The sequence below is a fragment of the Gopherus flavomarginatus genome, chromosome 3 (genome assembly GCF_025201925.1).
Source record: "Gopherus flavomarginatus isolate rGopFla2 chromosome 3, rGopFla2.mat.asm, whole genome shotgun sequence".
Lineage (NCBI taxonomy): Eukaryota > Metazoa > Chordata > Testudines > Testudinidae > Gopherus > Gopherus flavomarginatus.
In genome coordinates this window covers 185990872-186014760 of record NC_066619.1, presented here as the reverse complement: position 1 = coordinate 186014760, position 23889 = coordinate 185990872, and positions in this window count along the sequence as shown.

Here is a 23889-nt window from a genome sequence, read left to right as displayed (position 1 = left end):
CCAGCTGCTTCCCTCCCCACCTTTACTCCCTATGACTGGAGGGGTGTTAATGTGCCACTTCAACTTTAATGGTCCTTTGAAATATGTAACCACTTATGCTAAACAATTTGTTCCATCTTGTATTTAGCAGTGACTCTCTGAGCATGTCTCCCAGACCTGAAGAAGAGCTCTCTGTAAGCTCTAAAGTTTGTCTCTCTCACCAGCAGAAGCTAGTCCAAGTTGCTTCTCACCCATCTGGTCTCTCTAAAAAGTTTATAAAACATTTCAGTGTTGCCAAATCTGCATTTTTCATCAAAAAACTTTCAGCCATAAAGCCACTCATTTCTATTTGTGAGGCTTTATTATCTAACGTCAATTTTATCGCTGATAAAAATCAGTGAATTTACACCAAGTCTAAATCGGGATCAGTACATGCAGGGCTAGATTTTTAATTAGGTATAGTAGGCACTTGCCTAGGGGCGCCAGCATTCTAGGGTGCCTAAAAGTGGGTAAAAAAAATCATTTTTTATGGAAAACATGAAGGTCAGCCATAGGCGGGGGAGTGCTGAAGATGCTGTGCCGAGGGGTGCGTAAGGTATAAATCTAGCCCTTAGCATATGTACAATACTTTGAAAATGCAAAGCACTCTCAGTGGCTTCTCTTATTGCTGATGTTACTATCATCATCAGTTTCTATATTCCAAAGGTAATCAGATATTCATAGTAGTTCTCATAATAGCTGTAAAGGCAGGAGGTGGGGAGAATGTAAGGGTAAAATGTGCCTTTGACAAAGAATCTCTTTTTCTTTATAAAAAAGGAGAATGATTATATGACAACTTGAAACCAGCCAAAAATAATTCTTTTGAAGCTGGAGGTGAGTTGCGTATTTTATGAAACTTCAAGTGGCAATAAATGTAAGAAAAAAAGGTGTGAAGAAAAACAGTGAGTTCCTTGAAAAATATTAATGTATCGTCTACCCTGAACTACCTCTTTGAAATTATATATTTTTTCTAATACAGTTTTTTTATTAGGTTTTATCTGAAAGATCGCCTCAGGAAAATATATAAAACCATAATGAAATGGCAGTGACATATTAAAATTTATTTCAATGAATTTTAAGAGAGTTATATATTTAATAATGGCTTTAATCTTCATAAAATTATTTAATTTCCATTTAAATTTCTAATACAACATAAAACCCTTGAAGCAATCCAATTACCTAGAATTCCACTGAGTCAAATAAAGATGAAATTTGTCCTGAGAGGCAAAGTAATGAAGAGGTCACAAATTGCTGAACACTAACACTGTCACCTAATTTCTAATCTGAAATTAATATATTTTGGAATTGCAATAAAAGGCAAATCATTCTTGACAGAGTTTTCATTTAACCTAAAGCAGTTTATTACACCTTAAACTGTTTAAATCTTGAAAATAAACATATTAAAATTTTGATTTCATTGGTACCTTATCTACCCATACATAGCAACAGATATCCAGGTGGATTACTGTTAATATTTCTGACCCTTTCATCTGGCCATATAATGAATTGCTGCGTATTCATCCAACTCTGACTGTATAGTACATAATAGGTTACTTATGTATTTAATCCTGTTGCCATTGAAGGCAATTAGGTTATTGATTTAAATGAGCCAGATTACCACCAACACTCCATTATGAAACCTCAAGAAAAGACTGTAGGGTTTCCTGTCCCATCCAGAGGCAGAGGTTTGAAGAAAATGAGGCCTCCAGTCACCCCAAATGGATGGTGACTGGTGTTATCTGCCTGAAGTGATGGGATGTGAGATGGTGTGGGATCTGAGTTACTACAGAGAATTCTTTCCTGGGTGTCTGGCTGGTGAGTCTGGCCCACATGCTCAGGGTTTACCTGAGTGTCATATTTGGGGTCGAGAAGGAATTTTCCTCCAGGGCAGATTGGCAGAGGCCCTGAGGTTTTTCAGCTTCCTCTGCAGTGTGGGGCATGGGTCACTTTCTGGAGGATTCTCTGCACCTGGAAGTCTTTAAACCATGATTTGAGAATTTCAATAACTCAGACATAGGTTAGGGGGTTATTACAGGAGTGGGTGGGTGAGAATTTGTGACCTGCATTGTGCAGGAGGTCAGACTAGATGATCATGATGGTCCCTTCTGACCTTAAAGTCTATGACTCTATGTCTGTGACTCTACTTCTTTTTAAATGATTTCCATGTGTGAGACGGGATCTAATACAATAACTATGGTTTAATAAGAGTGATATAAAGTTTTCACTGTAAAAATGGGAGATGTTTTAGGTCTGAAGAAGCTTTGATTTAACATTTTCTATAAAAGATTAGCATTAAAAACTAAGACTAGAAACAAGTCCAAATTTTGATTACTTTGGCTTTTAATTCAGCAATTATTACTAAAGCATAAGAATGCCTTCTAAGGGCAAGCAATTGCAATTACTCTGAAGAGAAAGCAAATGTTTAATGTATTATATTCTTGAAAAGCAAGATAAACCTGTTGATGTTAAGGTTACAATATATTATATATAAAGAGTTGCAATAATGAGATCATGTAGAGCAAGGGTTCTCAAACTGGGGGTCCGTAACCCTCTGAGGGTCACGAGGTTATTACATGGGGGGTTGTGAGCTGGCTGCCCCTATCCCAGACCCCACTTTGCATCCAGCATTTATAATGGTGCTAAATATATTTGAAAGTGTTTTTAATTAGGGGGGATACCTTTAAAATATGTTCTAAATCTTTTCCTGATTGCAGATTAATGTCAATCAGACTAATTTTTATGAATATATTCTTTATTGACCAAAGTTCAAATATTTTCCATGAAAATGTTTCAATCTATAGGTTATTTGCAAACTATTCACTTTTATTATGCTTTCAACTACTCATTTCTTGTGGTCCATAATTTGTCACCTAAGTCACATGGTATCATCTGTGCTCCCTGGTTGGATATCTGAAACTTTTTAAACAAGGAGCAAGCACTTTCAGTGCAAACAGCAAACTACCATATTTATGTGTGAATACACCTTTACTGAATATATATGAATGTGGGTATCTGCATAAAGAGGAGCCATTTCCCAACATCTGTGCACACCAAATTAGTTTAGATGAATAGTCCCAAAACAGCAAACTAAAATTAGTTGGGATGTGAAAATAGTAGACTAAAAATTGATTCAGAATTCACACAAATGTTTGTGAATCATTTTTCCCTTTATTTGCCCAGTCTGATCATGGCTAATCCAATATCTTACACTGTAAAACATAAGATTTTGATAATGCTTTAGACTGTGCTTTAATTTTATTTCTAATACAAATTATAAAATGTCCAATTCAAGAGGTAGGCATTGTATCATAACAATAGCATATTTTAGTTCCAACTGCATAAAACAATGGTATCCCTTCTGGAAAATCCCACCGAAATTAATAGAAGAGAATTACCTTTCTATTGGTTTTTAAAACTATCCTGTAGAATTTAAGAGAGTACTATATTCCAGTATGAAATTCTATAGAATGTTTTATCCCATAGAAAGGTGACCACAGTCTATTACATCCTACAGATTTTAGATTAATTTCTCCAGCATTCTAGAGGTTTCCTCCCTATTAAATTCTATAGGACTTTTTGGAAAAGAGATGGCGGAGAATTTATATATGTACTGCTTTATACCTTATGGTCATTCAGGAGGATTTATACTGGACCATATTTGTAATGGACTTTAAGAGATTAGAAAAAATACTCATGAAAGCCTTATCATGCACCAGCTTGCCAGCTGTGTCCTACAACTGATACCCAGAAAAAACAGAGAGCAGTAATATAGTAAGTGTATATAGTAGAGTACACTTTACTTTACCAACCAAACAAGTGTTGTATATGTGGCAAACAGGGTCCAGCCACCACAAGGGGAGAACAGGGTGTCTGAACTCCAAAGAATAAGCAATTGAATCAACTGGTTGTACACAATGTTATTGTGTATAAATTTGTGTCACAGAAGGTCTTTTATGAAAGCAGTGTTTAGCTGTCCCACTTCTTTTTTCTTTGTTTTCTTCTTATTTATATGGCTATAGAACCTAATGAAATATGGATCGTGCATTGACTGGCCACAAATCTGACTGTGGACAAAAAAGGACAAAGTAGCACTTTTTTTTTCTAATATTTCAGTTGCCTGTGTAAAATGATTTCATCTCCTAGTTGGCAATCAACAGATGGCTCTGACAGTGGTGCTATAAGGAGGACTTTGTGATGTATGGCCACTGGGAGGCATTCATGGACAGAGGACTGTTCTCTCGGAGTAGGGAGGGAAATAGACTTCTAGGATGGAGGCTGGCACAACTGATTAAGAGAGTTTTAAACTAGGAATTGGGGGGAGATGGTTGGGAGATGTCTAGGTAATCTCTAAGCTGGATTTTAACATTGAGAGGGAAGAAAACAAAGCAAGAAAGGATATTGTTGTGGGTAGGAGAATGGACATACAGAGGAAGGGTAGTGTAGATACTGGTGGTTGAATGTCTGTGCCTAACTGGGTAAAGAATGTCAGTGAAGCCAAACAACAAAAATTAAGATGTTTGTACACTAATGCGAGGAGCCTAGGTAACAAAATGGAGGAACTAGAGCTACTGGTGCAGGAAGTGAAACCGGATATTATAGGGATAACAGAAACATGGTGGAATAGTAGTCATGACTGGAGTACAGGTCTTGAGGGGTATGTGCTGTTTAGATAAGACAGAAATAAAGGCAAAGGTGGTGGAGTAGCATTGTATATCAATGATGGGATAGACTGTAAAGAAATAAGAAGGGATGGAATGGATAAGACAAAGTCTGTCTGGCAAAAATCACATTGGGGAAGAAAGCTACTAGAGCCTTCCCTGAGATAGTGCTTGGGGTGTGCTATAGACCGCCAGGATCTGATTTGGATATGGATAGAGATCTTTTTAATGTTTTTAATGAAGTAAATATTAATGGGAATTGTGTGATCATGGGAGACTTTAACTTCCCAGATATAGACTGGAGGACAAGTGCTAGTAAGAACAATAGGGCTCAGATTTTCCAAGATATGATAGCTGATGGATTCCTTCACCAAATAGTTGCAGAACCAACAAAAGGGGATGCCATTTTAGATTTGGTTTTGGTGAGTAGTGAAGACCTCATAGAAGTAATGGTTGTAGGGGACAACCTTGGTTCGAGCGATCATGAGCTAATTCAATTTAAACTAAATGGAAGGATAAACAAAAATAGATCTGTGACTAGGGTTTTTTATTTCAAAAAGGCTAACTTTAAAGAATTAAGGAAATTAGTTAGGGAAGTGAATTGGACTGAAGAACTTGGGGATCTAAAGGTGGAGGAAGCCTGGAATTACTTCAAGTCAAAGTTGCAGAAACTATCAGAAGTCTGCATTCCAAGAAAGGGGAAAAAATTCATAGGCAGGAGTTGTAGACCAAGCTGGATGAACAAGCATCTCAGAGAGGTGATTAAGAAAAAGCAGAAAGCCTACAAGGAATGGAAGATGGGCGTGATCAGCAAGGAAAGCTACCTTATTGAGGTCAGAACATGTAGGGATAAAGTTAGAAAGGCCAAAAGCCATGTAGAGTTGGACCTTGCATAGGGAATTAAAACCAATAGTAAAAGGTTCTATAGCCATATAAATAAGAAGAAAACAAAGAAAGAAGAAGTGGGACCGCTAAACACTGAGGATGGAATAGAGGTTAAGGATAATCTACGCATGGCCCAATAGCTAAACAAATACTTTGCCTCAGTCTTTAATGAGGCTAATGAGGAGCTTAGGGATAATGGTAGGATGACAAATAGGAATGAGGATATGGAGCTAGATATTACCACATCTGAGGTAGAAGCCAAACTCGAACAGCTTAATGGGATGAAATCAGTGGACCCAGATAATATTCATCTAAGAATATTAAAGGAACTGGCACATGAAATTGCAAGCTGTCATAAACAGATGGTTAAGGGTTAATGCCTCTTTTACCTGTAAAGGGTTAAAAAGTTCACCTAGCTTAGCTAACACCTGACCAGAGGAACCAATGGGGGAACAAGATGTTTCAAAAGGAAGGAGAGAAGTTTTTCCTTTGTTTAGAGTTTCAGTTTCAGCCAGACTGAAAAAGATCAAGGAACCAGCCTCTTATCAGAGTAGTAAGTTTTAGAAAGGAATAAATAGGTCTATGTTTATTTCTTTGTAACCTGTCTTATGCAATTAGAGGTAGAATCAAATTGGGTATTTGGGTATTTTTTTGTGTAGCTAAATTTGTGCCCAGGGGAACATCCTCTGTGTTTTGAATCTGTTGTCTGTGAGAGTAGCTGGTATGCTAATCTCTCCCAGAGGGGTTTTTTTAACCTTTCTTTTCTTTAATTAAAAGCCTTTTTCTTAATATCTGATTGATTTTTCCTTGTTTTTAGATCCAAGGGGGTTGGATCTGGATCCACCAGGAGTTGGTGGGAGAAGGGAAGGGGGATGGTTAATTTCTCCTTGTTTTAAGATCCAAGGGATTGGATCTGGACTCACCAGGGAATTGGTGAAGGAGTCTCTCAAGGCTACCCAGGGAGGGGAAGGTTTTGGGGGGGAAAGGAGTGATCCAGACACTGAAAATTCTGGATGGTGGCAGCGATACCAGATCTAAGCTAGTAATTAAACTTAGAAGTGTCCATGCAGGTCCCCACATCTGTAGCCTAAAGTTCAGAGTGGGGAAGGAACAGTGACACAAGCCTATTAGCAAGAATTTTTAATGAATCTGTAAACTCAGGGATTGTATCATATGACTGGAGAATTGCTAAACAGTTCCTGTGATGGGTTGGATCACAGAAAGTCCCATGGGAGCTGCCAAACGATATGCCAAGACTACTTCTATCCCTGTTTTCCCTGCCAGCTCAGGACTTCAGCACCCTGTCTTGCTGAGCCAGACACTCCTGTCTGCTTCAACAAAGACCCAGAGTCTGAATTACCTGCCCCAAAGTTGCAGGTTTACCTGAAAACAGCTCACAGATGTATGCTTGTCTTTAGCACTCAGATGCCCAACTCCCAGTGGGGTCTAAACCCAAATAAATCCATTTTACCTTGTATAAAGCTTATGCAGGGTAAACTCATAAATTGTTCGCCCTCTATAACACTGATAGAGAGATATGCACAGTTGTTTGCTCCCCCAGGTATTAATACATACTCTGAGTTAATTAATAATTAAAAAGTGATTTTATTAAATACAGAAAGTAGAATCTAAGTGGTTCCAAGTAGTAACAGACAGAACAAAGTAAGTTACCAAGCAAAATAAAATAAAAATGCACAAATCTATATCTTATTAAACTAAATACAGATAAGAGTCTCACCAGATCCAGAATGCTCCCTTTTACAGGCTAATCTTCTTTTAGCCTGAGTCCAGCAATTACTCACACCCCCTGTAGTTACTGTCCTTTGTTTCAGTTTCCTTTAAGTATCCTGGGGGGTGGAGAGGCTCCTTCTTTAGCCAGCTGAAGATCAAATGGAGGGATCTCCCACAGGTTTCAATAGACTTTCTCTTGTGGGTGGAGACCCCCTTCCTTACTCCTATGCAAAGTCCAGCTCCAAGATGGAGTTCTGGAGTCACCTGGGCAAGTCACATGTCCATGCATGACTCAGTCTTGACAGGCAGAAGCCATTGTCCACATGACAGGTTTCAGAGTAGCAGCCGTGTTAGTCTGTATCCGCAAAAAGAACAGGAGTACTTGTAGCACCTTAGAGACTAACAAATTTATTTCAGCATGTGACCTACAACCTATCCTTAAAGATTATCCCTTACTCTCACAGATCCTGGGAGACAGGCCAGTCCTCGCTTATAAACAGCCTCCCAACCTGAAACAAATACTCACCAGCAGCCGCACACCATACAACATAAACACTAACCCAGGAACCTATCCTTGCAACAAAGCCTGATGCCAGCTCTGTCCACATATCGATTCAAGTGACATCATCATAGGACCTAATCACATCAGCCACACCATCAGGGGTTTGTTCACCTGCACATCTACCAACGTGATATATGCCATTATGTGCCAGCAATGCCCCTCTGCCATGTACATTGGCCAAACCGGACAGTCTCTTCGCAAAAGAATAAATGGACACAAATCTGACATCAGGAATCATAACATTCAAAAACCAGTGGGAGAACACTTCAACCTCTCTAATTACTCAGTGACAGACTTGAAGGTGGCAGTTTTGCAACAAAAAAACTTCAAAAACAGACACCAAAGAGAGACTGCTGAACTCGAATTAATATGCAAATTGGACACAATTAACTCAAGCCTTAACAGAGACTGGGAATGGCTGGGTCATTACACTAATTGAATCTATTTCCCTATGTTAAGTTCTCCTCACACCTTCTATGGGTCATCTTAATTATCACTTCAAAAGTTTTTTTTCCCCTACTGATGATAGCTCATCTCAGTTGATTAGACTCTTCCCGTTGGTATGCATACTTCCATCTTTTCATGTTCTCTGTATGTATAAATATCTCCTGTCTGTGTGTTCCATTCTGTGCATCTGAAGAAGTGAGCTGTAGCTCACGAAAGCTCATGCTGAAATAAATTTGTTAGTCTCTAAGGTGTCACAAGTACTCCTGTTCTTATTGTCCGCATGGTATCTTGTATGTATCCAGGAAAACTTCTTATGCGGATTGGAGCTTTCCAAGCTTTTTTGTCCATTAAATGCTTCCTGACTGAGCACCTAATTTGCACATTCCTTTCCCAAGAAATGACTAAATGTTCTAACTAAGGCTACTTAAAAATCAAGCAATTATATAGCCAATGTTCATAACTTTGAACACACAAATGGTGCCTGCATACAACTAGGAAGAACATAACCAGTAGATGATAACCTTTACATAGATACGTTACATCTCATATGTAGCAAAACCCTATTCCAGTTATATCATACATACATTTTTGAGCACCCTCATCCCATAAAGCCTTATGGGGTACACTGTCACAGTTCCTATCTTTAAGAAAGGGGGAAAAATGCGATCTGGGAAACTACAGGCCTGTCAGTTTGACATCTGTAGTATGCAAGGTCTTGGAAAAATTTTTGAAGGAAAAAGTAGTCAAGGACATTGTGGTCAATGGTAATCGGGACAAAATACAACATGGTTTTACAAGTGGTAGATCGTACCAAACCAACCTGATCTCCTTCTTTGAGAAGGTAACAGATTTTTTAGACAACGGAAATGCAGTGGATCTAATTTACCTCGATTTCAGTAAGGCATTTGATATGGTTCCACATGGGGAATTATTAGCTAAATTGGAAAAGATGGGGATCAATATGAAAATTGAAAGGTGGATAAGGAACTGGTTAAAGGGGAGACTACAACGGGTCATACTGAAAGGTGAATTGTCAGGCCGGAAGGAGGTTACTAGTGGCATTCCTCAGGGATAGGTTTTGGGACCAATCTTATTTAATCTTTTTATTACTGACCTTGGCACAAAAAGTGGAAATGTGATAATAAAGTTTGTGGATAACACAAAGCTGAGAGGTATTGCCAATACCAAGAAGGACCAGGATATCATACAGGAAGATCTGAATGACCTTGTAAGCTGGAGTAATAGTAATAGGATGAAATTTAATAGGAAAAGTGCAAGATCATGCCTTTAGGGATTAATAACAAAAAATATTGCTATAAGATGGGAGGCATCAGCTGGAAGTAACAGAGGAGGAGAAGGACCTCGGAGTATTGGTTAATCACAGGATGACTATGAGCCGCCAATGTGATATGGTCGTGAAAAAAGCTAACGTGGTCTTGGGATGCATCAGATGAGGTATTTCCATTAGAAATAAGGAAGTGCTAGTACTGTTACACAAGGCACTGGTGAGACCTCATCTGGAATACTGTGTGCAGTTCTGGTCTCCCATGTTTAAGAAGGATAAATTCAAACTGGAACAGGTTCAGAGAAGGGCTACTAGGATGATCCGAGGAATGGAAAACTTGTCATATGAAAGGAGACTCAAAGAGCTTGGCTTGTTTAGCCTAACCAAAAGAAGGCTGAGGGGAGATATGATTTCTGTCTAGAAATATATCAGAGGAATAAATACAAGTGAGGGAGAGGAATTACTTAAGCTCAGTACCAATGTGCATACAAGAACAAACTGGCTATCAGGAAGTTTAGACTTGAAATTAGATGAAGGTTTCTAACCATCAGAGGAGTGAAGTTCTGCAACAGCCTTCCAAGAGGAGTAGTGGGGGAAAAGACATATCTGGCTTCAAGACTAAGCTTGATAAGTTCATGGAGGGGATGGTATAATGCAATGGCTTAATTTTGGCAATTAATTCGTCTTTGACTACAAGCGGTAAATATGCCCGATGGCTTGTGATGGGATGTTAGATGGGGTGGGATCTGAGTTACTACAGAGATTTCTTTCCTGGGTGTTTGGCTGGCGAGTCTTGCCCACGTGCTCAAGGTTTACCTGAGTGCCATATTTGGGGTCGGGAAGGAATTTTTCTCCAGGGCAGATTGGCAGAAGCCCTGGGGGGAGGTTCGCCTTCCTCTGCAGCATGGGGCACAAGTCACTTGCTGGAAGATTCTCTGCACCTTGAAGTCTTTAAAATCATGATTTGAGGACTTCAGTGGCTCAGACACAGGTTTGATACAGGAGTGGGTGGGTGAGATTCTGTGGCCTGCATTCTGCAGGAGGTCAGACTAGATGATCATAATGGTCCCTTCTGACCTTAAAGTCTATGATTCTATAACTATCTAATGAAATGTGGATCCTGCATTGACTGGCCACAAATCTGAATGTGGACAAAAAAGGACAAAGCAACACAATTTTTTTCTAATATTTCAATTGCCTGTGTAAAATGATTTCATCTCCTAGTTAAAGTGACCATTGCCTGGTTCAGCTGCAACAGAATCACATTTTCATATACTGTTCCAGTGTGCCAGGAACAGTATTCCAGACACGTGAAATGTCTTAGTTTTCCATTTCATCAGTCATCAGTCAGTTTTTTCACCTTTAAACTACAAAACATTTGTTCAATATATATCACTACACCGAATGGAATTTGCTCTTTGCTTATCAGTAACAAACAAAAATTATATCATGACATCGAACAATTCTGTTTGGCTGTCTCTGTAATGTTACATTCTGAAGTATAAAATTGAAGATTTCCATGAGTTGGAGAGTTGTTCATCAGTGTGTTATATACAGTCCTCAATATCTTCACTGACACCAAAAGCAGTTTAACAATCAGACTGAGAACAGTAGACAGGCTACTGAATAGTTTTAATTTTTTTTTGTTTCTGCCTATTGCACATTTCAATCTTTAAGAATTATATTTACTTGCAGAGATAGTAGCTATTTTATGTTTGATTCAGTGCAGACTGTAACAGAGGATATAAGTACACTATGTGCACCATTGTGGTATCGTTCCTTTTGTTCTTTCTTGTGTTGTTTTTCTCCTTACTCTAAATAACCTTCAATAGATTGTCTGTTCAGCAAGTGAAGGTGTGATTGTAGCACAGGTAGGCATACAAGTGCTAGCTTTAATCTAGCTAGCATCTGTCACAATAGCAGTGCAGACTTTGTGGCATGGGCTTCAGCACAGGCTAGCAACCTGAGTACAAGCCCTCCAGGGATCCTAAATATGTACTCTGGCTGCTAGGTTATGCTGAAGCCCATGCCGCCACACCTACACTGTTTTTGTTAACTGTGTTAGCTAGATTAAAGCTAGAGTGGGTATGATGACCTGCGCTACAATCACACAGTTACTTGCAGTGTAGATATACTTTATGGGGTTAGGTAAGAAAAGCCATTAGCACTCAATAGACTTGATTACTCCCTAAATGACCCACTTTCACTGTTATGGGTTTTAGGGGCTTTACTATGGTCTTGGTTAATTTATAGAAATGGATAGAAATTTTCTACTATAGATGCTCATCTATGATCATCTAAAAGCTACAGATGAGAAGTATTCGTAGCAGATGAAAGCTTTTCTATAATTTATTGACTTTACAGTGCAAGACTATGTCGAATGGTAGATTGTACAAGCCTCTGATAGCCCGCTTAGTCTTGGTATTAAGAGAACTTCGGATAAGAGTTATAAAATAATAATTTTCCACAGACAGTTTATTTACTGTTAAGTACCATGCATTTTTGAAAAGATATATTATGGAGAACATAAATCTTTGAAGGTCATTTAAAAAAAAAAAAGCTTATAACAAAACTGTTATTCAGGTCAGAGCAACAGGCTAGGTTTTGAGTTAACTTTAAGACACCAGGACAATATTTTCCCTAATTACTTTTAATAGAGCTCTTAAAAGCTCTAACTGTGTTTTTTAATAAGTGAATTTTACCATTTCACATTGTATGGTTTTAATCCAACAAGGGCAGCTAGGAATAATTATAGCGGAGCCATTTATCGCATTTAGTTCAGGGTTTCCATTTTATCAACTTAGGTCATAAAAGCTGACATTTGAGGGGTGAAGTCTGGTACATAAACTCTTTGCCTTGGATCACGTACTTTTTATAGGGCTGGATTCTGCCATCTATATTCATGTTCATTAGTACTTTTCTCTATGGATCATCCAACTGATTTCAATGGAATTAATTCAAAAGTAAAATACTACTCAGTATAAAAAAGGTTAGCAGAATCTGGCCATTAATTGGGTTGTTTAGGTGGTTTTTTTTTAAACTTCCTAATATATTTATGATGCTGACATACAATAACATTTGTATACCATAGAAATCAGTGCCTGAGTATAGTATAATGGGAATTATCCCCTAAACTAATCATATTGAATTAAAAAGACCAAAATAGAAAAAGGATCAGAATTTAGCCATGGGAAATACTAAAATGAAAATTTGCCCATTTCTTTTAAAAGGATATAGTCATAGAATCGTAGGACTGGAAGGGACCTTCAGAGGTCATCTAGTCCAGTCCCCTGCACTCGTGGCAGGACTAAGTATTATCTAAACCTTCCAGGCAGGCGCAGCTCCAAGCCCCAGCACGCCAAGCGCGTGCTTGGGGCAGCATGCCGTGGGGGGGCGCTCTGTCGGTCGCCGGGAGGGCGGCAGGCAGGCAGCCTTCGGCGGCATGCCTGCAGAGGGTCCACTGGTCCCGTGGCTCTGGTGAACCTCCCGCAGATGTGCCTGCAGAGGGTCCACCGGAGCCACGGGACCGGCGACCGGCAGACCCCCCCCCGTGGCATGCCACCGTGCTTGGGGCGATGAAATGTCTAGAGCCGCCCCTGCTTCCTGGCAGATGTTTGTCTAACCTGCTCTTAAAAATATCCAGTAATGGAGATTCCACAACCTTCCCAGGCAATTTATTCCAGTTCTTAACCACTCTGACAGTTAGTAAGTTTTTCCTATATTGTGATAATCTAACTAATGCACTAACAGGTCCAATGCTGGATCTGGCAATTCAGCAAGAAGGAATGATCTATTGGTGGAAGGAATAGGAAAGGCAAAATACAATGAGGTACAGGACAAGGTACAGCTACATCAGCTATAGGAGTGTGAGAGAAAATGAGTCAGGACAGAATAGAGTGGATCCTAATGCTCAATGAAGAGCCTTTGATGCAAAGAAAAGAGCTCTGGTTCCTTTTCCTCTAGAACAGGACATTCTGTTTTCTAGCCTTTTTCTGTAACCTGGAGAAAGGTGGTGTTTCCTCTTTTTTTAGCTAAAATTAATGAGATTTTTCTGTAACACATTCATCAGTATAGTTTTTGGCTTTTCAACAGTTTTTGTTTGATTCTTTGAAGATTGGTAACATATAAAGAGATGTCAACTAACAGTTTGAGGCTTCGTGGGGAAGATGAAATTATAATTGTACAAATTTAAATAGTGGGGGGTGATCTCCTCCCCCTGGGGTTTCTTGGCAAGTACACTGCACAATACAATAGCAACAGTGGAGAGAGAGCTCTGAAATCCCTTCCCAGACATATGATTTCAACACAGAAAAACACCTTTACAACAACCGCACTTTTGTTTCACCCTGCCTGCTATCCAAAACAAATATTATCCACTTGTTTTTTATAGAGTGTGAAGTTTAACTTGTTCTTTATGGTGCAGCACAGACAGAATGAGAGAGGATATGTGCTGGTGGTTTATCTAGACCAACCCCCTACCAATCACATGTTACTTAGCATATATTTGCCAGTGATTTATCCCGATAAATGGAATAATTTGTGAACAACATTCTTGTTCCTCTTGCCTGGATTCATTACAGTTCATGCTTAGCAGAATTAGAACAGCTTTCCCAGATAACCTCCTAAACAAGATGATTTTGACCTTCTCCCTGCACTGTACAATTTGTTGCTGGATACTCCCAGGTAATATAAATGAATAAAGTTGTGGCCTAATTAAACCACATCCATGGCCTCCTGTCTTTCTGTCAGCATGGATGGACAACAGAAGTATTCCTTTTGCATCCGCAGCTACACAAAAGGCTAACCTCTTAGGGTTTGTCTATAAACAGAAGGAGCACTTATTGAACTTATATGAGTTTAGTTAAACTGATGCAACTTTTCTGTGTTAACTTTTCTATGATCATTCAAAACTAATTGTATCACCTTAGCTAAACCAATGTGTCAGGTTTAAACCAATATAAGAGAGTCCACACCAACCATTGCACTGATTAAGTAAACCGGTATGAAACTATACCTTTAATTATATTGGTGCAACTTCTTGTTTATATCAGGCCTCAGAATTGGATTCCCTACATCATCCAGCATCAGAGATGTTATATGAGCAGGTACAAGGAAAAGCTTTTGTAAAGGAAAACTAAACTAAAAGTCTACTTTAAAGTTATTCTTCAAGTCTATAAAGGAAGGATTTGTAAAGCACACTGAAAAAGAGGACAATTTTAATCAACAAAGCAGAAGTCAAGAAGGAATCTATGCAAGGAGAACCTCAGTTCCATATAAAATAGACTCTCCCCCCTTCCATAATCCTGATTATGGGTCTATTGCCACAGACTGACATTAGTTTAATGTGCAATTATCACTGGTATTTACAAACTGAGACACAGTGGGATTTCCTGATGGATTGAATTATCTTCACATAGTCTGGCACCTCTAGCAGCATATACTTCAGGAAATATTGTAAAACAGAAAGCGTTTTCCAAAGCACCATGGATTTTTAGTAAAAGAGCCAAAGAGTTATTACAAACAAAGCATTTTATAAAATATAATGGCCTGTGTGGTGTTCATTTATAAAAATATCCTAATTTTCCCAGAAGCTCCATTCTGTGTTACTTATCTGCTCCTGCTGAGGCAGACAGGCATTGGGAGTTTTTCTCCTCCACCCCTACCAGTCAATTACTCTTTGTAGAGATTGGTGTCATGTGGCATTAGGGAAAGTAGGTTCGTAGAGTTTAATTTTCTCTTTTTCTAGGCTGCTGTGCTAGAACATTAACCAACCAGTGTGCACCATCACTTGCCCTTTGTGGAGCCCCCGACATAAATCCCATGGCCAACAGGAATTATAAATTGTTTTGCTGCGTGATACATTTTTGATTCACAACCAAAGAAGAATAGAAGTAATTATGTGCAGTAGGACTGGCAGAGTTTCGCTTTGTTTTTTTTTTAAAAACAATTTAAAGCACTTCTTTCTTCCTTTAGTCCACTGCTCCCCTATTAAAATGTATATAACATTTACTACTCCTTGCTCCTATGTCCATTGAATCTTTTTGAATGCTTTGAAGTCCAACTACCCAAGAAACTGACTCTCTCCAAAGATCAGCTGATGTGCTCTCACTAGCAGTCCTTAGATCTGTAGGTCTGGAGGCTGAAATCATTTTCAATAGTGAGTTCACAAATCTTGATTTCGCTTCCCTAGCTGTGTTGACAGAACCCCACAAGTTGAGCTTAAGGACACAATTTTAACACCAAACTTTTTCAATCATGCTTTTGCCTAAAGGGGTGAAGGCGTGTTATATGTACAAAGTTACTTGCATTGTTTAAGACTTCTCTACATGCTCCCTAAGACAATGGTGATAAAAGCATGTTTGAATGCAATGCAGTCAATCAATCATTATCTTCTTTATAAAAACATATTTCTATCTTTCTAAGTTTCCAAATAGAAATGGGGATTTATAATGAAATTGCTCCAAAATCTTTTAATGGCTATTACTGATATTCATATATAGTATTGCATTCAGGCCCCACTCAGAGACTGGGGCTCAACTGTACTAACCAGTTTATACATATATATATTCACACACACATATATATAACCAATTTTTTTTACATGATATAATTGCTTCCCAAGTGGAAAAATAATAAAATGTTTCACAAATAAAAAGCCAGGTACTGGTGAAGTGGAGCTTAGCTATTAAAGCAAAGGGAAATACTCTTTGGAAAATGAAGTACTAACATACAGTCTGAGCCCCGACTATTATTTGAAAGATGCAGAAGCCATTGTTTAACAAATGATTTCCGCCAAAGCCTTGGTGTGTCTACCAGGACACAATATTAAATAACAGTGTAGTTGGGACTGTTATTAAAGTTTAAAAAGTAGCATTAAATACACTTAAATACTAGACTTTTATTTGAGTTATATGCATTATTTCTTCTTGTAAATGTCTCCTGGAAAAATCATTGCAGAATAAGAAGTAGTTTACATCTGACTCTTCTGATCCTACAAGGCTGGATCTAGTATGGTGGTCCAAACTTTAAATAGTACTACATTGAATGATTGAACTATTTCCCTTTCTACTTGCTTTATTAAGTTCAAGACATTCTTAAATAAGTTTTGTCCATTTCTGTTGCCAGGATATACACCAACCCATACCTAAACTTAGCCAACAGATACAAACAACCTACTGCTGAGATTTTTCCCCATTCAAGAAGCAACTCAACTCCAACAGAGTAATTCAGAGTATGAATAGAAAGGCCTGTTTAAGTGAGGTGTGCAAAATAACCACTACAAGGCCAGTAGTATCACTAGAATATTTAGGACCAGCAATGTTCATAAAATGATATAGCAAAATCATCACTCAAAGCAGATGAAATATCAAACATATTTCCCTAAGTCTCAGGAATGCTTTCAAAATACAGTTTTAAATTGCTGTTCTATGGCATCCATTCTGTCAACACCACTCTAGCCACATGAAACTAAATTAAAGACAATCTTTCATTTCTAGTGGAAAAAATGATTTCTAATTCCTCGGCTGTTATGAGATTAAAAGCCTTTTTTATGATTTGTTGTAGAGATCTATAAATAAAAGTTAATCTGCTGCTGCATAAAGCTCAGTGCATTGACAAACTATCTGCTAACAAGTGTCAGAGGGGTAGCCTCATTAGTCTGGATCTGTAAAAGCAGCAAAGAATCCTGTGGCACCTTATAGACTAAGAGACGTTTTGGAGCATGAACTTTTGTGGGTGAATACCCACTTCGTCAGATGCATGCATCTGACGAAGTGGGTATTCACCCACGAAAGCTCATGCTCCAAAACATCTCTTAGTCTATAAGGTGCCACAGGATTCTATCTGCTAACAATCTCTTACAACACCCGTTGGGCATAAACAGACTCACCTTCTACAATAAGCTGTGACAGTCTGTCACCTAAAATCACAGAATTAACTTCTAGGATGTATTAACACAAGAAAACTCATATGTGAAAGCTTTTTCAGAGTCAGACTACTGTGTGAAAACCAAGGACTCACTCACATTTACTCTGTTGTATAACTCCCTTACTTCAAGGCTCCTCATGTCATGGACATCCCAATTTAGTATGCTAATTAAGGCTCCCCTAAGGCTACTCAGGTTTTGAATATACTTGGCTGTGTCATGCAAAATTCTTACATAGACTCATAGACTCATAGGTCAGAAGGGACCAACATGATCATCTAGTCTGACTCCTGCACAAGGCAGGCCACAGAATCCCACCCATCCAATTTTATAACAACCTCTAACCCAGGACTGAGTTATTGAAATCCTCAAAATTGGTTTGAAGACCTCAAGCTGCAGAGAATCCACCAGCAAGCGACCCGTGCCCCACGCTGCAGGGGAAGGAGAAAAACCTCCAGGGCCCCTGCCAATCCGCCTTGGAGGAAAATTCCTTCCTGACCCCAAATATGGCGATCAGCTAAACCCTGAGCATGTGGGCAAGACTCACCAGCCAGCACCCAAGAAGGAATTCTCTGCAGTAACTCAGTTCCCATCCTATCCAACATCTCCCCGCAGACCACTGAGCAGACCTATCTGGTGGTAACCCAAGATCAATTGCTCAAATTAACGATCCTATCATAACATCCCCTCCATATACTTATCAAGCTTTGTCTTAAAGCCAGAAAAGTCTTTTGCCCCTACTACTTCCCTCGGAAGGCTGTTCCAGAACTTCACTCCCCTAATGGTTAGAAACCTTCGTCTAATTTCAAGTCTAAACTTCCTAATATCCAGTTTATACCCATTCGTCCTCGTGCCTACATTAGTACTAAACTTAAATAATTCCTCTCCCTCCCTAATGTTAACGCCCCTGATACATTTATATAGAGCAAGCATATCCCCCCGCAGCCTTCTTTTGGCCAGGCTAAACAAGCCAAGCTCTTTGAGTCTCCTTTAATAAGGCAGTTTTTCCATTCCTCGGATCATCCTTGTAGCCCGTCTCTGAACCTGTTCCAGTTTGAATTCATCCTTCTTGAACATGGGACACCAGAACTGCACACAGTATTCCAGATGGGGTCTCACCAACGCCTTATATAACGGTACTAACACCTCCTTATCCTTGCAGGAAATACCCAGCCTGATGCATCCCAAAATCGCATTTGCTTTTTTAACAGCCGTATCACATTGGCGACTCATAGTCATCCTGCTATCAACCAGTACCCCAAGGTCCTTCTCCTCCTCCGTCGCTTCCAACTGATGCGCCCCCAACGTATATCCAAAATTCTTATTATTAATTCCTAAGTGCATGACCTTGCACTTTTCACTATTGTATTTCATCCTATTTCTATTACTCCAGTTTACAAGGTGGTTCAGATCTTCCTGAATAGTATCCCTGTCCTTCTCCGTGTTAGCAATACCCTCCAGCTTTGTGTCATCCGCAAACTTTATTAGCACATTCCCGCTCTTTGTGCCAAGGTCAGTAATAAAAAGGTTAAATAACATCGGTCCCAAAACTGATCCTTGAGGGACTCCACTAGTGACCTCCTTCCAGCCTGACAGTTCACCTTTCAATACGACCCGCTGGAGTCTCCCCTTTAACCAGTTCCTTATCCACCTTACAGCTTTCATATTCATCCCCATCTTTTCCAATTTAACTAACAGTTCTTCATGCGGAACCGTGTCGAACGCCTTACTGAAATCTAGGTAAATTATATCTACCGCATTTCCTTTATCTAAGTAATCCGTCACTTTCTCAAAGAAGGAGATCAGATTGGTTTGACACGATCTACCTTTAGTAAATCCGTGTTGCAATTCGTCCCAATTACCATTGACCTCTATGTCCTTAACTACTTTCTCCCTTAAAATTTTTTCCAAGACCTTACATACTACAGACGTCAAGCTAACAGGCCTATAATTACCCGGATCAATTTTATTCCCTTTCTTAAAAATAGGAACTACATTAGCAATCCTCCAGTCATACGGCACAACCCCCGAGTTTATCGATTGCTTAAAAATTCTCGCTAACGGCCTTGCAATTTCATGCGCCAGTTCCTTTAATATCCTCTGATTGAGATTGTCCGCGCCTTCCGACTTCGTCCCATTGAGCTGTTCAAGTACAGTCTCTACCTCAGTTGCGGTAATATCCACTTCCATATCCACATTCCCGTTTATCATCCCTCCATCATCGCTAGATTCCTCACTAGTCTTGTTAAAAACTGAGGCAAAGTACTTGTTTAGATGTTGGGCCATGCCTAGGTTATCCTTAACCTCCATTCCATCCTCAGTGTATAGCGGCCCCACTTCTTCTTTCTTTGTTTTCTTCTTATTTATGTGGCTGTAGAACCTTTTACTATTGGTCTTGATTCCCTTTGCAAGGTCCAGTTCAATGCGGCTTTTAGCCTTCCTCACTTTATCCCTACATGTTCTGACCTCACCAAAGTAGCTTTCCTTACTGATCCTGCCTTTCTTCCACTCCCTGTAAGCTTTCTGCTTTTGTCTAATCCCCTCTCTGAGTTGCTTACTCATCCAGTTTGGCCTACAACTCCTGCCCATGGTTTTTTTCCCCTTTCTTGGGATGCAGGCTTCCGACAGTCTCCGCAGCTGCGACTTAAATTCCAGGTATCCTCCGCATTTAAATCCACTAGTTCCTCCGTCCAATCCACTTCCCTAACTAATTTCCTTAACTCTTTAAAATTAGCCCTCGAGAAGTCAAAAACCCTAATCCCAGATCTACATTTGTTCATCCTTCCATCTAGTTTGAACTGAATCAGCTCATGATCACTCGAACCAAGGTTGTCCCCTACCACCATTTCTTCTATGAGGTCCTCACTGCTCACCAACACCAAATCTAAAATGGCATCCCCTCTCATAGGTACTTCAACTACTTGATGGAGAAATCCATCCGCTATCACATCCAGAAGAATCTGACCCCTATTATTCTTGCAAGCACTCGTCCTCCAGTCTATATCCGGGAAGTTGAAGTCCCCCATAATCACACATTTCCCCTTTGTGTTTACTTCATTAAAGACATTAAAGAGGTCTCTATCCATATCCCAATCAGATCCCGGCGGTCTATAGCACACCCCAAGCACTATCTCAGGGGAAGCTCTAGTTGCTTTTTTACCCAGTGTGATTTTTGCCCAGACAGACTCTGTCTTATCCATTCATCGCTTCTTATTTCGCTACAGTTAATTTCATCATTGATGTACAATCAAGTGAAAAGTCCTTTAGGGAGGAGATGTGGAGCTTCTTAGTATTCACAGATAACGGATCCCAATCCTGGGCCCAGTCCTTCTCCTATTGAAATTAATGCAAGTTACTGACTTCAATAGGTTCAGGAACAGACCTTTAATACTTTAGGGTCAGATCATGCTTAAAAGTCTATGCTGGTTGTGATGGAAGGTAGGACTGCTTCCTCCTTCCCTTTGCATGGCCCATGTAACAGCCAGGCAGAATTGTATTCTCTGCATTCAGGGGTGCACAGGTCCTACTATGTCCTTATTTCTCCCAAGAGTGCATGGTACCCAAAAGGGGAGGCAGGAGGGAAGAGAGGAGGTGGGGCCATGTCTCTGATCCCTTCACAAGCAGGATGGGAGCCACACAAAGGGATGTAGTAGCACATGGGCTGCCTGAAACAGAATGCCTCTTGGTAAGCTCCTTGGGGCAAAGCATTTGATACAAGAGCTGTGCCTACAAGCCACATTTCAGCCCTAGATAGGTGTTTGGAAAGGAATTTGTCAAATAAAAGTTTACTTGCAGTACTTTATTACCAAAATATACAATTAATTTACTAGTATCTATTATTCAGCCTTCAGTTTTCTATCAAAAAGGGTGTCTTTTTTCTCCCTCGAAAACAATAGACAGCTTGGTAGCTTTCCCTACTCCCATATTGAAGCTATCTGGTGATTTAATTTTCACTCTTATTAACACTGTAGCTCTAGGTTCTCCATTAATTTGCTTATACTGTTTGGTATCAGTTTTCTGTTTGATGACACAATAAAAGTCACATAATTAGGTAACAACAACTTAATGCACTAACTACATGCTTGTAAAACCACAAGAAATTTGTATGACAGGTTTATTACTGATGCTTTACTAGTGTTTGCTTTCACTTCCCTTAGTTGAATTTTGACGCTTAAGAACACTAGAGGTGAAAACCTCACTGCACTGAAGTTAATGGCAAAACTTCCATTGACTTCAAGGAAGCCAGGAGGGCACTTCAGCTGTCAGGTTCTGATGTGAAGGCTTTACTAGAACATTGTCTGGCTATACCTAAAGGACAGGAGCCATTTGACATGGGTTTAATCAGGCCGCGACTTTATTATTAGATGTCTGGGACTACCCGGAAGATACAAGTAGGTAACCCCAGGTTTTTTCTATAATTACCCAAGGGGCTTTTACCAGTCCCACCCCCCTTTTTCATCCAAGTCCCTCCAGCAAATTTATTGCCGAGACCTTACCACACTCAGGGGGCTTTTACCAGCTGCTCTTCTTTTCCATCCAGGTCCTGACAGCAAATCCATTGCTAGGACCTTACCATCCACTCCCATCATAGGAGGGCTAAGGTGGATTTTAAGAATGGGGGGTTGGCTCTCTGCCGTACCAATCATAGGAGCCCTGAATTGCCCCGTATTCTTTCCTTTAATGAACACCTCTTTTTAAGTCCTTTTCCAAGCCATTTTTCCGGTCACTGTATACCTTTCCTATGGAGTACCTGCACTGGACATCTGCACCTACACTTCAGTAATGAGTTGTGACATAGAGCCTGCTGCCCCTCATGCCATGCATGAACAGATGACTCCTGAACCTGCTGGGGGGAGGGCAAAAAAACCCCAACCTCACCCAAATCAATATGGTGGTGGGGGAAAAATTCCTTCCCAGCCCCCCTAAAAAGGGGTGGCTAGTGTAATGCCCACAGCAGATATTTACCAAATCTGGTATTGTACCACAAAAAGGGGAGGGAGGGTGGGTCCTGATTCAGACTGCTCTATGTAAAAGGGAGGCTCCAAGCCCAGGGCTGCACCTTTTGAACCCTCCTTTTAAACCTTTCTAGCGAGTGAGTCAGCAACTACGCTGTCCCCTTTTGCAACAGTGTTCATCCCCCTCCCCTCCACTCCCCAGCCATGGAGCACTGTTCCCTTCATCCAGCAAACCAGCCAAGTTCCCCCCTGCTTAAAGATGCAGGATGGTCATTCTCCAGTACGTGCTGGTTTTATAGTTTACATAAAATATAAAAATCAGCATGTTATAGATACATTATATATATATACAGCAAATTATATACACATGTGTGTGTGTATATATTTTTGTATACAACAAAAAAAAGCTACATAAAACATAAATGATCTCATACAATTTTTTTCCACAGGATCATTTCCTGACTCAGTGCACAGGGTGGACAGTGCTCAATTAATGAGCAGCTATTCAATATTGCATTTTATCCTCATTGTTCCATCTGTGTCTTACACATTATACAAACCCTGCTTGGAAGGCAGAATTATTTATTCCTTCATGGACTTTTCTATACTACTCATAGCTATAGTATCCGAGTCCTTCTGAAACATTAATTAATTTGTCTTCAAAATCTCATATAACAGATAGGGAGCTTGTTAGAATATGGATATTCAGACCTGCTTGCAAAGGCCTATACTGTAAGAACTTAGGTGTATTTTTATCACTTAGCTAGTTATAGAGGTATAAAACAAAGAATCAAAATCACAAGTCTGCCTGTGTATGGGCCTTCTCTCACTAGCATAGTCTGAGGCCTTGTTCTTCGGCTAAGGCCTTTGGCTAAGCAGCAGGGGCATCCATAAGCTGGGAAGCATGCAGTCACATCCTCACATCCCAAACCAGTCACATTGAAATAAGGTGGTATTGGACTGCTAGGAAGACGATCCTATCCTGATAGTGCCCACCAGATAAAGAAACAGATCATAAGTTGGTTAAAGAAAACTTAATCTGATAGCAGCCTGTCTGGCAAGAAATCACTTATCAATGGTTGTGAAACCCTCATTTCTTTATGGCCCCCACTTTTCCATTCTTAATCTGTCTGGTTCTCCAATTGTTTCTGTCTGCTGTATAATTAATTTTGCAATGTTTAAGTTAATTAGGGTAGTGGAATATAATTGGTTAGAGACTTGTTACAATATGTTCGGATTGATTAGTTAAATTTCAGTAAAATGATTGGTTAAGGTATAGCTGAGAATATTACTATATAAATTGAGGTCAAACAGGAAGTGGAAGGAAAATTGGAATCATGTTTGCTAATGGAGGGGAATGGGAACAGGGAATAGGAAACAGGGAACAGGGACACAGGGAAGGCTCTGTGGCATCAGAGCTGGGA